The sequence below is a fragment of the Rhinolophus hipposideros genome, assembly GCF_964194185.1.
Source record: "Rhinolophus hipposideros genome assembly, chromosome: 16".
Lineage (NCBI taxonomy): Eukaryota > Metazoa > Chordata > Mammalia > Chiroptera > Rhinolophidae > Rhinolophus > Rhinolophus hipposideros.
The window spans coordinates 7,451,221-7,468,044 of NC_138062.1; positions in this window are offsets into that span (position 1 = coordinate 7,451,221).

A 16,824-nucleotide genomic window follows, 5' to 3' on the forward strand; every position below is an offset into this window, starting at 1 on the left:
GTGCTGCAGAGGTCAAAGACCTGTTTCATGTCATATGGCGATTGAACGAAGCTGAACACCCACCGTGAGGCACTGAGGTGGCCAACTGGCACGGTGGCAGCTTTGCAATATTGTTTTGCCCACCCACACAGTGTGTTCTCAATCAGTAAATAAGGAACACAACAGTAGTTTTATAAAATTACCAAATATAAACAATTAACTCATGGGATAAAAGTACTGATAATAAAGAAAAGAGAAAGACATTGCACATGAATCTTAAGTATACTGGAGGGATAAACCCTTTCCAAATGCAATGAACAGGCAAGAAAAAAAAATCTCTTAAAATGCCATATGAGACAATACGGTTTGCTACTTTCAAGTTTCAGCCGAGAAACTACGGATCAGAACTAGATTTAACTACCAGTTTTAGCCACAATATTAAGACGTAATACACTGTAGGATATACTCAGTACCTTTTTTGGCATTTTGAAAAGCAAGCACCCTGTGAAGTAAAACAGGCTATATATTAAATGGCTTGACATGGAACACCTATGTCATGCTTCAATTTCTGAACCTAACACAAAAACCTGACATTCTGATAAATGAAAACTGGGGTAGCTAGGATGATTTAAACTGTTAGCACCTCTCTAGTTGATGGTTTTACTTGTTTAAAACAAAATTATAATGCCAATCGCAAAATAACTTTATTGTGTTTCCTAAATCAATGCATGCATTAGGAATTGTTTTTATTATTTGAATCATAAAACAATTAAATTTAAAAAAATATTTTAACCAAAATCATAAATGTGGGTTGAAAAAAACCTTGCTTTTGTTTAGATCAGGAGTGGGTCAAACATTTACATATAGAGACTGTACACTTTGCATGAATAAAGTTTCTAGATAGTTTCATAGGTAAGATATCATAATTTCTGTTTTGTTTTGTTTTGTTTGTTTTTACAAAAAGAATTCTGGTGCTCTACAACTTGAAGTTCCATTTAATCTACTGTTCTTTTGTTTCAGCCTCTGTCTGTTTTCATCCGTGGGGTATCTCGTACATATCTCTGCATGATGTTTCTGCTGGCTCACTTTGTAAACTATCTGCAACTTTTTTCAAATAAACTAGACTGTGATTCCTATTGAAGGTATTTGGTCACCAAGTAAAAAGATAACTAGAGAAAATATTATTTTTAAATGGGCCAGATTCTGCTACAAGAGTAAATTATTATTGACTCTCCCATCCCTTTGTTTTGAGATTTTAAAGAAAGCCATATGGCCCAGTAAAATTTAAAAGTTTCCAATGATTCACTTGATCATAATTTTTTTTTTCCTTACAGCCCTCTTCAGTTGAGCCTTCCTTCCTTCAGGGTCTCAGATAATTATTTTTAGATTTTTTTTTTTTTTTTTAAGACACAACAGTAACCATGCAAAAGTACAGGTTGTGAGGATTGAAGGTGAGTAAACAAAAGAGAGAGATTGGAGCAAATTTGTCTTCCATTAGCACATTTTGATTATAATTAGCATGTTCACATGACTTTGTTTTCTCAAATCCCCTTCTAAACACTTATAAAATGTCCCATTTTGGCCTAAATTCTGGATTCTCAGTTAGGGTACAACCTTGTAATCTGCCTTTAGCTGTAGAGAGAGATGAGGGAGAACACGAAACGGAATTTTAGGTGCTGTGACTTCAAGATTAAAATGGCCAATGTTTGTGGGAAAGGGCACTGTCTGCTGTGACATCCTAAATATGAGGACAAGAAGGTGGCATCTAGCAAATTTTCCTGAGAAAAAATTCACAGGGAAATGAATATTTTGTGGGGTGCTCTTTAAGGGTTTAAGGAGTTAATTCTTAAATATACAAAATTTGGCTGATACTCAAAGGCAAAAAGGAAGGACTGAGATACTAAGTATGGGCAGGAGAAAAGAAACAAGACTACGATAAGCTGAGGTGCAAGGTGGACTTGCTGTGTCCCTGGCAGTCAGCCCAGGGGTGCGCTGAAGCCCACACGCCTGAGAGCAGACCTGAGGCAAAGCCCTGGGGAAGGCTGGGGACCGCGTAGGGCCCTCAGCACCAGTCAGGCAGAATGAGAGCATTGGAAATAGAATCGAAAGCTGAATTTCAATCCAGACTTTTTAATTATCTAGAAAATAATTTTGGAAAAGTTACTTTACATCACTGGGTTGAGATATCAGCATCTAGAAATACTCCATAAAAAGAATCAGACTAAGGTACACACCATTTCTAAATTCAACGTCCATAAAATGAGGTGGAAACGATCCCCGATATGAATGTACTCACAGAACTGCTGAGGTAAACGGCAAATTTTGTATATACTTTTCACCTGTAAATGACTCCATCAAGAATGTCATATATTGACTAGATTTAGTCAGTATTTTTTTTTTTAACTCTTCTTTTCTACCACCCCTATAGAAGCAAAGAGCACATTTTTTAACTGTATAACATTGGGAACTGTGCATTTTTTCTTCTTCTTGTGATACATATCCTTAAGTGGTTTAAAACAATCATTAGTTCTGATTTATGTCTTGTATATAAAAAGAGTAAACTATTCTCTCACTGTAGTAGTTTCCAAGATATCATTTAATAAATGACAAAGTATCGAGTTAACAAAAGAAACTGAGGTCATTAATAAGGAAAACTGCTTTTCTGGAAACCCAACATCTGAACAGCTAAGCTCTGATTTGAAATAAGCAATTTAAAATTTTATGATAAGACAAATATGTTACTATGACACCACTGAAGGTACATATGCTGAACTTAATTTTTCCTCTGGGAGGGGGAACCGCCTGCAGAGGGAAGCCATCAGTCTGGGGCGTAGACGGGGAAGGAGGAAAGAAAGAATGTTCTCGTTCATTTGGGGGTGGGAGTTAGGAGTGGATCCCACAGTCATTACAAAAGATCTTGTTTCTAACTAAAAATCCTGATATTTTGCAATCTTTGTTCTCTGAATTCCTTTAGCAGGGCCTTCTTTTCAGAGTACACTGACAGGATATTTTTTTCCAGGAAATAATAGCCTGAAAGCATATGGGATGGCTTCATATAGGTGGTTTTATATATTAATAATTGTAAATGAGCTAATCAAACTCCTAGGAGTACAAAAAAAAAATCTATAAAAAAAACTTAGGAAAGTCATCTCCTCCTCCATTTACTTCCTGCCAGCCTTCAACAATCAATCATATTTAACTCAGGAGGTTAAAATGTTATTCAGTAGACTTAAGACTTATTTGCAGAAAAAATTAAGCTCTTATGTACAGTCAATAAAGCAATGCATCACAGATCAGATAACCATGAGACCATTGATTTTAAAAATATTTGGCTTATCTAAGAAACTATAATTACAACTGTATACAGCTCATCTGGTCAAAGACTAAAACAATAAGATAAAAATTATATTTACTTGATAATGTGCTTTCTCTAAATAATGTCTATTTAACCACAATTATAAGTAAAAGTGCTAATAATAAAAACAAAATTAAGGAGATATCTAAGCATATTTTTTAAAAGCTCACACAAGTGATTTTAATTACTTTCTTGTTTTATCTGAGTATTTTAGCTCTTTAAATCCAAATTTAGAAAATGTTTATACCTCAAACAACGTTTTATTCATATTTTCCTGTTTAAGATAAAATCAGTCTTCCTCTCTGGCAGGTCAGCTATTAAAAGAAATAGCTGCAGGGAATCAAAGATTTAGATTTTCAAATAAGAAAAAATGGTTAGCTATTTAATTTGACAGTTTATTTCCAGAAGTCTAATCCTATCAGTTTTTACTTACAATATTTTGCAAGAAAGGGAAATTTACTGAACAAATAAGAGACAATCCAAATATTTTATAATTTTAGGAACAATGTCAAAGAAATGACGTGTGTGAAGGTACTGGGAATAAAAATTTTTCAAACTAAAAATCCTTTAACAAAACAATCTCGTCACACCTTTCTATTGCGTTGTACTAAAGCATCTTTCAAAACTGCCACAAAATAAGTCTTCTAGGGAAGGTAGTGGCACTGATATTTCTGTTAGTCGTAATAACTAACAAGATTTTTCAATAGAAGTGAAAACATCACTGAAATGAGGTTAGTGTCTTGCTACATCCACATGTACTGGTGGACAAACCTCTCAGGAGTCTATAATGTATACAGTCATAACTATCATTACAATGTGGATAATTCGAAGAACGTATCAGTGAACACTTTACATCTCAATATTCTGCATAGACTCTAATAATGCTCTGGAGTGTTATACATCGGGGCATCTGCATTGAGATGACAAGGCCAAACCACTGGGCTTTATATTTCCCACTCTGTCAACCACTTGATGAAGAAGGGAGCTGCCTGGGAAGGGTGCGTTCTCGTGGGCGTGGGGGACGGCTTACTGCAGCTGAGGCAGCTCCTGAAATTGATGACAGGTAGACACCAGTCACTGACTGTCCTCTTTGCAATGAAGCAAAGGATGCTTCCTTGAGTTGGGATCCAGGCAATGGATTTATATTTCTCTCGCAAGAGTGGTAACATTGAGTGTAGGAAGTGGTCAGATTTTCGATTATTTTGAAGGCAGGGCTCAGAGAATTCCCTGATAGATTTGATGTGTGCAGTGAGAAAAGTAGTTGTCAGGAAGATCCCTAGATTAGTGTTTTCTAAAGAGAGTAAATGTATGAAAGGTGAACTACTTTTTTTTTTTTTTTTTTTTTTTTTTTTGTCTGAAGAGGGGTAGATTTGGAGAGTGGAGAAATGAAAAGTTTTGTTAGGGCAAATTAAGTGTGAGCTCTGCATTAAACATCTCACGTAGATGTCAAGTGTAGACTTAGATGTATGAAGTTAGTGGGGAGATCAGGGGTAGAAAAATATATTTGGACATCTTTACCATCATAGGATTGGACAGGAATGAGGTTAAGATAAGATGAGGAAGCCAAGCATGGAGCCAATACTTAGAGTTAATCCAAAATTTTTTAGACGTTGAAATGATGAGGAGGATCCAGAAAGGAGACTTAAAAAAAAAAAAAAATCAGTGAGATGACAGAGAAGAAGAGAATAAGAAACTGAAGCTGTTTCAGGTTTGAAAAAGAGAGGTCAAGATGTTTCTAAATAATTGAATCTGAATGTTTTCATGTTATGATAGAAAAACTTTCCCTCGATTCAAAAGCAATACAGCTGACGTTGGAATAGTGCACTGTTGTTAAAGTATGGCATTGTCTCTATAAAAACAAATGACTAAGCAATATCCACTGGCTTTCACAAAGTTGTACTTAACTATAAAGATGCTTTTGGAAGTGAATTATAAATTACCTTTGAGAAAGACGAGAAAGAGTTTAATATGCTTAACTGTAATGATTGCCCAAAAAAACATTCCAAATTCAGTCTAAATGTATTCTCTTAGATACACAAAAGCTGTGTTTTTTGCATAAGTTTCTGCTTGGTCAGTAGCTAATTTCACATGGGTGTCTTGCTTATCAAGGGACTTTTTTGGATTGGCATAACTAGAAATACTATTAGCTTAGGTTTTTCTCTCGTGGTTTTCTTTTTCTGTGTTAACTGTATGTGTAAAACTGAATATCAAAATACACTTCTAGATATATTTAAATTACTTTTAAATAATAAATTATTTTAAAGTTTCTTGACACAAAAAATGAAAATGAACACGAAACCCATTAGAGACACATTACAAAAAGTTAAGCCTTGTGCATTTTAAATATATTGCCCATTCAGCACTTGGGCAAAAGTTGTAATGCAGTTTTATCACAGCAAACAATTAGTATTGTCAGTTAGTATTGTCTTACATATACTAAAAATAAAGTAGCAGGTTACATTTGGACCAAATAATTTTAAATGAAAATTAATGTGTAATAAAAATTAATCAAAGCTACTTTGTTTATTTAAGAAAAAAAAATCACCTGTACAGTGTTTCTTGGCTATTACCTTGTTTTCCTTTAGTGAGTATTATCAAGGATATAATATTTTTAAAGATTTGTATTAAAATATAGCTAACACACAACATTGTATTATTTTCAGGTATACACAATAGTTACTCAAAATTTATATACCTAAAGAAGTGATCATATAATAAGTGTATAACTAAAGTTAATATATCTTACTCTTTCAGTATTCATATGTGGATTTAATACTCTTGAAATTTATTTTTTCAAATCTCCATATAAAATTAGATTTCCAATTTTTACTCTTTCAGTAACATACCACTACTTGTTGAAAAGAAGTCTTAGTTATGAGGAACCATGTTATATATTAATTACTACATGACCACATGTTCCCTGGAAAACATTTTCAAATTAAAATATTTATTTAAGTAAACCAAAATTATATTTGGGTATTCCCAATCAGACTAATGTTTGTTTCTGGTGGAAATACTTGCTTAACTTTCAATTTGTTAAAGACTATTTCAATCATTGTATTGTTTACTTTTAAGACAATGAGGATAACATGAATTTTTTTGTAATTTGCAAAAATATATTGCAAGTGAAAATGTAGTTTACCCATGAAATAATCTCGGCATGATTGGAATTTATTTTAAATTATGTAAATGGTGAAATCCTGCCAGAACTCAATAAGGTTCACAAATTTAACTATAAAAAATGTGAGGTCGTGACAACACAAGGTTATCAAAAAACACATTTTTTAAAAATTGATCTTACAGTTACTCTGGTAAAAGAAAACGGAAAAATGTTGTCTTTTTAAATTTATTAGGCCTAGTAGGAAAAGGCCTGATGGCTACAAGGAAAGTATACACCCTATACGGATCTGAGAAAGACTGAAATGATATGAGACAGGCATTAAACCCACCTTCTGCCTCCCCTGTCACCAAGAACAAATCAGCTTTCATCCGACACTGTCACTTCTTGAGAACTTGGGCTGGTCATTGTATTGGCAGTATTCAGAAATACCACATAATCTCCATTTTGAGACTGTGTATGCAATACTGATTTTTACTTCTACATTTGCTCATATCTCCTTACTTACATTGCTCTGTTCTTTCCTTTTATTATTGAAAAGTATCAAGTTCCATTTTCTAAGGAAAATTTTAATGATTCTTCTTTCTCATTAATATGTCTTTCCTTGAGCATCGGTCATGTCGGTCTATACCACATGATCTCATGATAAGTCACAGTGCTTTGAACAAGAATGTAAATAGAATAGTTGTACTTTTCTAAGGAAAATTCTAAACGCATTGTGTTACGTTTGCTTTTTAACCATTGTTAGGTTAAAAAGCAAATGTTTGCAAAGTGCTCTTTAAAAAATAGAGCTTTATCTCAACCCACAATTTATTTCTACATTTACTTTTTCTTCAGCCTACGAGGGACTTATGGGAGCTCCTTAAGATAATAATATGAATAATTCACAGCCTTTGTGTCCAAGCTGCTCATAGACGACAGTGAAAAAGAAAGAAAGAAAAATTATAAGAAGCGTGATAAAGGCTGTAAAGGAATACTCGCAGGACTCAGTAATGCCACCAAGAGCAAGTAAGTTTGAAGGTAGAACATGTCTATATAGAACATTTGGAAGAGGTATCAAAATAAAAACATGGGAATTAATAAAATCGATTAAGAATTTGATGTTCTTTAAAGTTACCACTCATAATAGAGCAGCAATTCTTTTTGAAGACTGGTACAAAGGGAATCTTACTACCTTTACTGAAAGGAAATTAAGGAGATCTCATGAGCAAAAATATTTCAGTTACTTCTATCTGATCTATAGGCTCTAGAATACTTACATCAGGGATTGATAAGACATACAAACTGCAATCTCATAATGAAAAGATGATTACATTTCTATATGCCTTCCTAGGGGAAGAAAAACTATATTTAAAATTAGCTTATCCAGCAAATAACATAGTTTAATGTCATCATGGGTTTGCATCCTAGGCATAGGTTTAAAGCCATGTTAGCAAATATTAGTTCTGGTGTGTTTTTCTACCAAATCCCCAAGCATTTCTCTGGGGAGATAAAAACGAGAGATTATCAGAGTTCTTTTAATGCCTTTATCCATTGTCTTCGTAACCAATTTCAAGATGCATATGCCAGCGAGACTGTACAATAAATCCACTGCAGTACTCTGGGATGATACCCGTATGAACTATAAAGCATCACCCTCAGAGTGGTTCCATCTTTTGTTTTTAGAATTCTACCAGCCTCTAGCAGTTAAAAGAGCAAATAGGGATGAATAAAAGAGTCCCCAAAGTACTGAGGCTATAGATAATTCTACTCTATTCAGGATGTCCCCGTCTCAGAGCTCAAGCTGAAATGTATTTGCTGAAGGAAAAAATCTTGAGGAAAGCTCCCAACATGTACATCTCTTTTTAAGTCATTTTGATCACAACACTCTTGTATTATCTCTATTGGTTCCTGTTTCAGATCTACGTTTTTTCTAAAAATATTTATTCTTATTCTATCTTAATTTGTTCTACCTGAAGTATTAAATTGCAGCATATGCCACACAACAACAAGCAATATGATTTTAGATAAAGCTTTTAAATTATTATAAGAATAGTTCTTGTTTATTTATTTGTGTGAGTGTGTGTGGGGAGGGGATTTGCCTCTTTATAATCCACAATTCCTTCTTACCGCTCTCTTATCACTTTCTGTATAATGAACCACCTCTCCAGGAGCTTCTCCTACTTTCTTGACTGCCTTTTTGTGTTGTATTTCCTTGAGTCCCCTCATCTCACCTTGCAAACATTAGTTTTCCCTGAAGTTCTGTGCTTTGGCTTCTACTCGACTCTGCTTTCTTTCGTAGCCATCTGTCCACTTCTATATTTTCAATATATTGCAAATATGTCAAGCTATCAAATCTCTGATTTTAATTCAGCCTTCTCATTTAAATCTCCAAATGCTGTATACCTTAACTAGATATTTACAAATTATACCTTGTAACATGAGATTGAAAAAGACTTCCTTCATTTTCCAATTTCATCTGCACATCCTCTTTGTTTATTTCTACTTTATATTAATTGAAACATATTCTCAGGAGATACAATTAGTGTAGCATGGAAGCAGAAAAATCATTTTCCAAAGGAAATGTACTTTGTGCATACTTGACTCAAATTCAGCCAAACATCATGTACTCTAATCATCAATCAATAATACAATGTCAAAACAATTTCTTTGGGATTCCTTTAAAGGTGTTCATTATTTGATTACAGATACTGTGTCAAATTTTGTTTGTTTGTGTGCTTCTGCCTTAAATTAAGTCTTGTGTCAACACTGGAAATTTTATTCTCATGTACTTTAATGTAAGAAAAAGCATAATCTAATTTCAATGTATTTTTTAAATTAAATCCAGTTTGTTACAAAGACAATTCAGCTGAGATACTAATAGCACTATATATATATATATATATATATATATATATATATATATATACACACATATATATTATATATATATATATATACACACACACATATATGACATTTTCCTTCTGTTAATACTATCCTCAATTTTCCTTCTATTAATACTAACTGAAATTTTTGTTCTTGAGAGTTGACATTCAGAAATGAGGTACTAGCTACATTTCAGTATGTAGTTGTATAATGGGATTGGCATCTGAAATATTTACACTGTGAAATACAGCAAAATTATAAAATACCACTTAATTACTGTGAGAAGACATACTGTTTCATTATTTATAATTAATATCAATTTAGAACAGAGGCAATAAATTACAAAGGAGATGTTTACAATAGTCATAATTTTTAAATAGATATAACCTGCATAAACTAGAATATAACAAATCACATAAAATCCCATTAAGCAGGAAATCAGAAAAGCATGTCCTTCTGTTCTTTAGTTTGTCTATTCTTTAAAAAAAACCTATTGATGTTTATTATAATATCTTAGAAACATTCAGTAAAATCCAAAAACAGATAGAGAAGAGTATACCAAAGCACCCTGAATCAGAGTTCAGTAGAGAGACATAAACCATGTCTGTACTTTTAACAATTTAATGTGAAGCATAAATTGAACTAAACGTAAAGAATGGTTAACTAGCTGTTGAAAAACAATAAAATAGAAATGAAGGTATTACATTGGAAACAACTGAGGGAAACAGATGTCACCCCAGAACTAGGAGAACAAAGGAAGAGAGGTTGGGATTATTGAATCTTTGAAGTTTGGGAGATGGTTTCTTCCAAACTCAACACCAACCCCCCAGGGGTGCTGTTTGTCTGGCCAAAGTATGTGGAGCTTAGAAGGGAGGCTCTAGCTCAGGACATTCACACCCCATTCCATTAAGGGAAATAGACCAAGATGTTCATTTCAATGTGTGGTGTTGTAGGGAGAAGTTTAGACCACTCAGGTGTCTATTAATGGAGGAAAACTAACAACATGTGGTGAACGCACAGTAAAAACTACTAAAGCATTGTCAGAAGCATCAAACTTGATGTTGACACAGTAAGGTAGACTAATATTAGTATTATAGAAATACTATGTTGCCATTTACTTAATAAATATTACAGGAACACACACACAATCAGTACTGCCAATTTACAAAGATACATGTAATTACAAAGATACATATATAACACATTAAATGATTTGTTATATAGAGAGGAGATCAGGAATGGGATTAAAAGTAATAAATAATCAATAAAAAAGTGATTATGATTAAAAATTGAATATCTTATTGATAATAGAGTAGGCCACTGCATAGATCTTTCCATCCTGCTCCAAAATGGTGACCAGGTCTACAATAAAAAACAAAGATGTCTTCATATCTGGTATTCTAAGGAGACCTACCAATAACTGAGGCCAGACTCTTCTTACCTCTGGGTTTATTACATGCTGAAAGATTGATGAACCAGCTGGACTACCTCCAACCATCACCCCAGCAAACGCTTATCCTTCAATTCACAGCTTCTAAAATATCCAAAATGACCAGGGGGGAGAGTCCTCTGCCTAGAAGGGCTATGGTAAGTCTTCTCTGATTTCCCCCAGGTCAAGAGACATTTCCACCGCTAAGCCAAGTAAATAATGAAAAGCCCAAGAGAATCACTTGTAGAGCTTGGGAGAGGTGAGAAATATACACCAAACAATCTACTTTTTTTTTTTTGCATGGAGGATAACATTCCAGAAACAGAGCTAGATTGGAGTCCAGGACCAGACATGTGTTTGGGTTCAATCGCTCTCAATCCACCAGGTTGCATGCGGAAATAGCTCCATGCATTTCTGATCTCAACATGTTGTATAAATAAAAAGCAGGACTGAACTACACATTCAGTTATATAAAATCCATAAATCTCCAATGCAAGGTCATATGGATCAAGATGCTTTGAGCCATCTGCCTTATTCTTCTTTGTTGGAAGAGAATTTATTGTGATAATTTCATCCAAAAAAGAATAAGGATAACATCAAGTTGCCTGACTACCAAGTTTCTAAAAAGGTACACTCACAATGTAAAACAGACTAGGCCAGGAAGGCTACACTAACAGATTTACCATCAGTGTTTCAAGTGATACTCGTTAGCAATTTATAGGAGGAAAAAGTCTTCTGAAAAATAAGGGTTATGCAAGTTAGAAATCTAGAATTCATCTTTGGTACCCCACTGTCTCTCATCTTCCTATTTGATCTATCACCATGCCCTATAGATTTTATGGACCATGGAATGCTTTGAATCTATCCACTTCCTGCCATATCAATTGCCATTATCCTAGGCTAAGATATCATCTCTAAACCCTACTATTCTAATTGTCTCTGGACTTTCAGTATTCATACTTTCCAACCAGTTTACTACACTGAAGCCAAAGTGATCATTTAAAAATACGATTCTAACCACATTGTCACCCTAATGCCACCCTACATCCCTCACTTAAAATGTTTCAAGAGTTACCAATTATGTGTAGTTTAAAATCGAGAAGGAAGAAAAAGTAACTCCACATGGCTAAGTTCCTGCATATTCTGACCCCCACTAAAAAATACCAGTTGGATTGTCTGTTGATCCCACAAAATTAAATGTACTAGGTATCCTGCCATCAGGGGCCCTCCACAGAATCTTAGTAGGTTCTCAGAAAAAGAACGCCAGGGGAGAATATTTCTGAAGTTCTAAAATCTGGACTTAAGGGATATAAAGAGTGTCTTGCATGGCAGAGAGCTTATGAGGGTTGGGCACATTTTGTGTCATAATAGTTTAGGATTTGGTAACTCAGCTTATAAGTGAATTTTAAGTAAACTGTTGGTTGATAAATGAGCTGGTTGTCTAGGACAGCAATGTATTCTAATCAATGAACTATTTTCCCGGATTAGCAACTGTTTGTTCAGATAGATTGGTTTGTAAAAATTTCCCACAGGAACCAGGGAAGTATTTATTGGTTTACAGACTATTTTATAGGACAAAAATTTCTTGAAGCCAATGGGGAAGTCTTGTTGACTCAGGTGGCCTAAATTCTCAGCCCTTGATAGTTAAACTGTGGGGAGGGTACGGGCTCAGTGCTCGTTCTTCACCTTGAGTTTATACTAAGTTTTCTTTCTCCTCTAGCCATAATCCTTTGCACAAGGACTGTATATACCTTGGTCCCTCCTTAAACAGTGTTTTTGCATATGTGTTTCCTCCTGCATAGAATGTGCTTCCTTCCCCCTTTTCACATCTTAAACTTCCATTTCTTCTTCATAGCTCAGTAACTATTTAGTTGGAGAAGTTTTTCCTGACATCTCTGACTTGGCTAACTCAGTCTATTTTGTGCTTTCATTTTCATTAATTTCTCATTTGTAGCATTTACAGTTACGACTTTATTTTGTTTGCTGACTTATTTGATTAAAAGATAACTCTTCTAGTAGCCTAATAGGCTTTAAGAACTGGGTTTGCATGCTGCTTTGGCTCACTCTCAGACTCAGTACCTATTATACTATCAGTCACATACTGGTTTCTCACACATGTGGATGAATGAGTGCATGGACAACATCTCTCTACCTAAACAATATTACTGATTTTATCTTCTAGAAAAATATTATAGAGAACTGAATCCCTGGGCCATGTAATTATCACCAGAAACCTTGAACTAATCACTGGAGAGAAGATTCTATAGAGTGAAGATAAGTAGGGTGGGGACTCAATATCTTATAATTTCAATGTTTAAAGAGTATGACTCCTTATTTAAAATCTGAAATTGCTGAATTGGGACTTACTGGTATGGAAGATGTTAATCAAAGTGATTCATGGTAATTAGGATTATTCAAAGTACTTCCTTATATAAGAAACAAAACAAAACTTCAAAACAAGAAGGTTTCCCTCACTTCATTTCAGTATTTTCTCAGAAAATATTGTGCAACCAAATGTAAATATGGAAATTTAAGTTTAGCATCTATGAAAAGAAAATGTTTTATTCATTATAGTCAGAGATGCTAAGAAAATTGAAATATGAAACTGATATTTAAAAAGCATGTATTTGTTCATATTTTTTCTCATATCAGTTTAGTTTTATGTCATGGGGGAAATTATCACTGAACATATACAAACACACACACACACACACACACACACTATCATGATATCTGAGAGAAAGCAATATAAACATATTTTTTTAAGACAAGACATTTACTTCTCACTTTTAGCAGATGTCCATAGGCTAAACTTAAGTTAATTGAAATTAAATAACATATATTAAGCATCTACCAAGACCTAGCACTGAACTTACCATGTTTTTCTGAAAATAAGACCTAGCCGGATAATCATCTCTAATGTGTCTTTTGGAGCAAAAATTAATAAAAGACCCAGTCTTATTTTACTATAAGACCTGGTCTTATAATATAATACAATAAATATAATATAATATAATATAATATGATATAATATAATATAATATAATACAATACAATACCAGGTCTTATATTAAGTTTTGCTGCAAAAGACACATTAGAGCTGATTGTCCAGCTAGGTCTTATTTTCGGGGATACAGGGTAGTATTGTGGATATAAAAACAGAGTATGGAGGAGATAAATGTTTCTAAACTAGAGAAGTTAGATAAGTAAGCAGCATAATGAAATACATGAATACAAAGCCAAGTGGTAAAATAAGCAAACTATTTGGGAGATGACAGCGAATGACATGCCAATAAAGTAGACAAATTTCTGAGATTTGGATATTAAGGGAAAATTAAAAAGAGAGGATTGAATACAATAGGTGCCTTTATAAAAACAGAGCCAAGGAAAACATTATAATACATATGTTTATACTCACCTTAAGTATTTTCTTTCTAGGTTACCTTGTTCGAATGAAATCTCCTAAGACTTTCAATTCTTACCAGTTTATAGGTCTGTGTTGCTTGTAGACACTTAATTCACCTAATTAAAGCAGACCATACAAATTAAGACGCACTAAAGTACTTTGATATGATAAAATACTAAGTATAAATCTCATAGTTATGGAAGTTAGCCACATCAAAAACTCAAGTACCAAAATTGGGAAACATTTCTTCATGGACCCCTCTCATTTTTGCATATCTTATAGGAAGAAGACTCACTAACAGTACTTTGTTCTAACTTATCTTCTCAAGGATATTTGTTAAAGGAATACCTTTTAATAATGGCTCTCTCTAGATCAGAGGGCAGACATACTTACTGCCCTTTATAAAATTTGGGCTTCCCTAAGCTTAGGGTTCCTCTCTTTCAATGCAATTCACTGCATATGCCGGCATCCATCTGGGTTCTTCTGCACCACTATCCCATGGGACACGGGACAAGAAAAAATGATGCAAATGTGTTTATGCTTATGTTGCTGTTGTACTCTGAATCACAAATTTTGTGTCTTCTATTAACATTCACAAAACTCGTTGGCTTGCAAGTAGGGTAACACCTCAAACCCTTCACAGTTCTTGACAGTTGTTTTAGTCAGATTGCATTGCTATTACAAAAATAACATACACTGCATGGCTTAAACAACAAACATTTATCTTTCACAGTCTGGAGCCGGGGAAGTACAAGAGCAAGGTGCCAGTAGCCCCCATGTCTGATGAAGGCCTGCTTTCTGGTTCACTGAGTCCTCATAAGGTATAGAGTGGGAGAGCTCCAAGGGGTCTCTTTTATAAAGGCACTGATCCCATTAAAGAGGTCTCCACCCTGGTGACCTAATCACCTCTCAAAAGCCGTACCTCCTAATACTATCACATCCAGGTTCAATGTGTAGACTTTAGAAGGACCCAAACATTTAGTCCACAACAGCAGTTTTGGCAATAAGGATGGGATTCTGCCAGAGACATGGCTTTCTGCAAGAGGTAAGATAAGGTTGTTATGGATGCATTAACAGGATGTGAAGGAAGACCAGCAGAAGAGATAGAAAATGTGTTGACCATACGATAAGGCCAATGGGCAATAAATAGTCCTCTGCTTTATTGCCTGTCAATGAGGAAGAATAGGGGTAGGTGTTATAGCCTGAATACTAGAAAATGGTGCCATAGACAATTTCCTGAACAGTATCTTATTGCTGACTGCCCTTCAGACAGGGGGCTTCCTTGCCAATCTAGTGCTCACCCCATTAAAACAACTAATAGTAAGATTCATCAGAAGTGGCCATATGTTCCTATCCCTGTCAGACAATAGAGAGGCAAGTTGTTATTGAAAAGAGAGATCAATTTATAGGCAGAAACCGGAGTAATTAAGCGTACAGTTGACCTTTGAACAATGTGGGGGCTGGGGAGGCCAACCCCCACATAATTGAAAATCTGCATATAACTTTTGACTCCCCGAAAACTTAGTTGTCCGTTGGCATCTCCAGGGGACTGGTTTCAGAACCGCCCGTGAATACCAAAATTCACAGATGCTCAAGTCCACATATAAAATGGCATAGATCAAGGAATACAGCCAGCCTTCCACATCCACAGATCTCAACTGAGGATCAAAAACAGTAGAAGAAGTTACTGAAAAAATTCTGTGTATAAGTGGAACTGCCCAGTTCAAATCCTTGTTTGAGGGTCAACCGTACTTTGGTTCTCTTGGAAGCTGAGGGAGTGTGGCTGTAATGCTCGTTAAGGAAGACAGAAACTGTTGGACTATCTTAGATCTTAGCTTCTTCTGGAATCTACTGTGCCAACTGTAGATAGATTCAAAGACGACAATAAAAGATCTCAAGTTTTATTTGCAGTGGTATTAGCTCATTTAAGGGAGCTCTGACTCTCTTAGGAGAATGTCCCTGAACATAAAATTTTTTTCCTAACCATTAAGATGAAATCCAGTATAAATTTAGAGATATTAGCATCACAATGGCATAGTTAGTACACTAGATGAAGGTGGACTCTTTTAAAGCGTGTTGCCATGTGAGTCAATGAAGACTGAGTCAGACAGCCAGTGGGTTTGGGGCATATGGCCCCAAAGGGAAAGGCATGTGGCTGCAGATGCCCCATTGGGCAATCTCCAAAGCTGAAACAGATGGTGTAGTAAGCATGACCTTATCACACGATATAGGGCATTGCGTGGACCCAAAATACTGGAAGTTAGTTTGAGTGAGCTGTCAGCAGTGACCCTCCTGCTCCAAAAACCAAAAATAAATTCATCCACTTTATGATTCATTTGGCTTATAGTGAGAGCCACTCACTGCCTCTGTTCTCCCAGTAAATCACTGCTCCTCCACTATGACCTCAATTACTTCAAAACAAAACAACAAAAAAAAGATTAGGTGTGGCAGTGAGGTCTCCCTCTCTACAAGGTGGACTGAAGTCTACATATACCCATAGAGTGTTCTAGGAATATTAGGGAAGTGAAGAATTCCCAATTTCATGGTTCTGTCCCACATGGTCCTAAGAGGGGGAGGAGATGAATACTTTTAGTGATGGGTAGGAATACTAGTGGGGAAATGAGGCAAATGTGACCTTGGAGATGGTGCCTTATAAGATCCTATTGGGA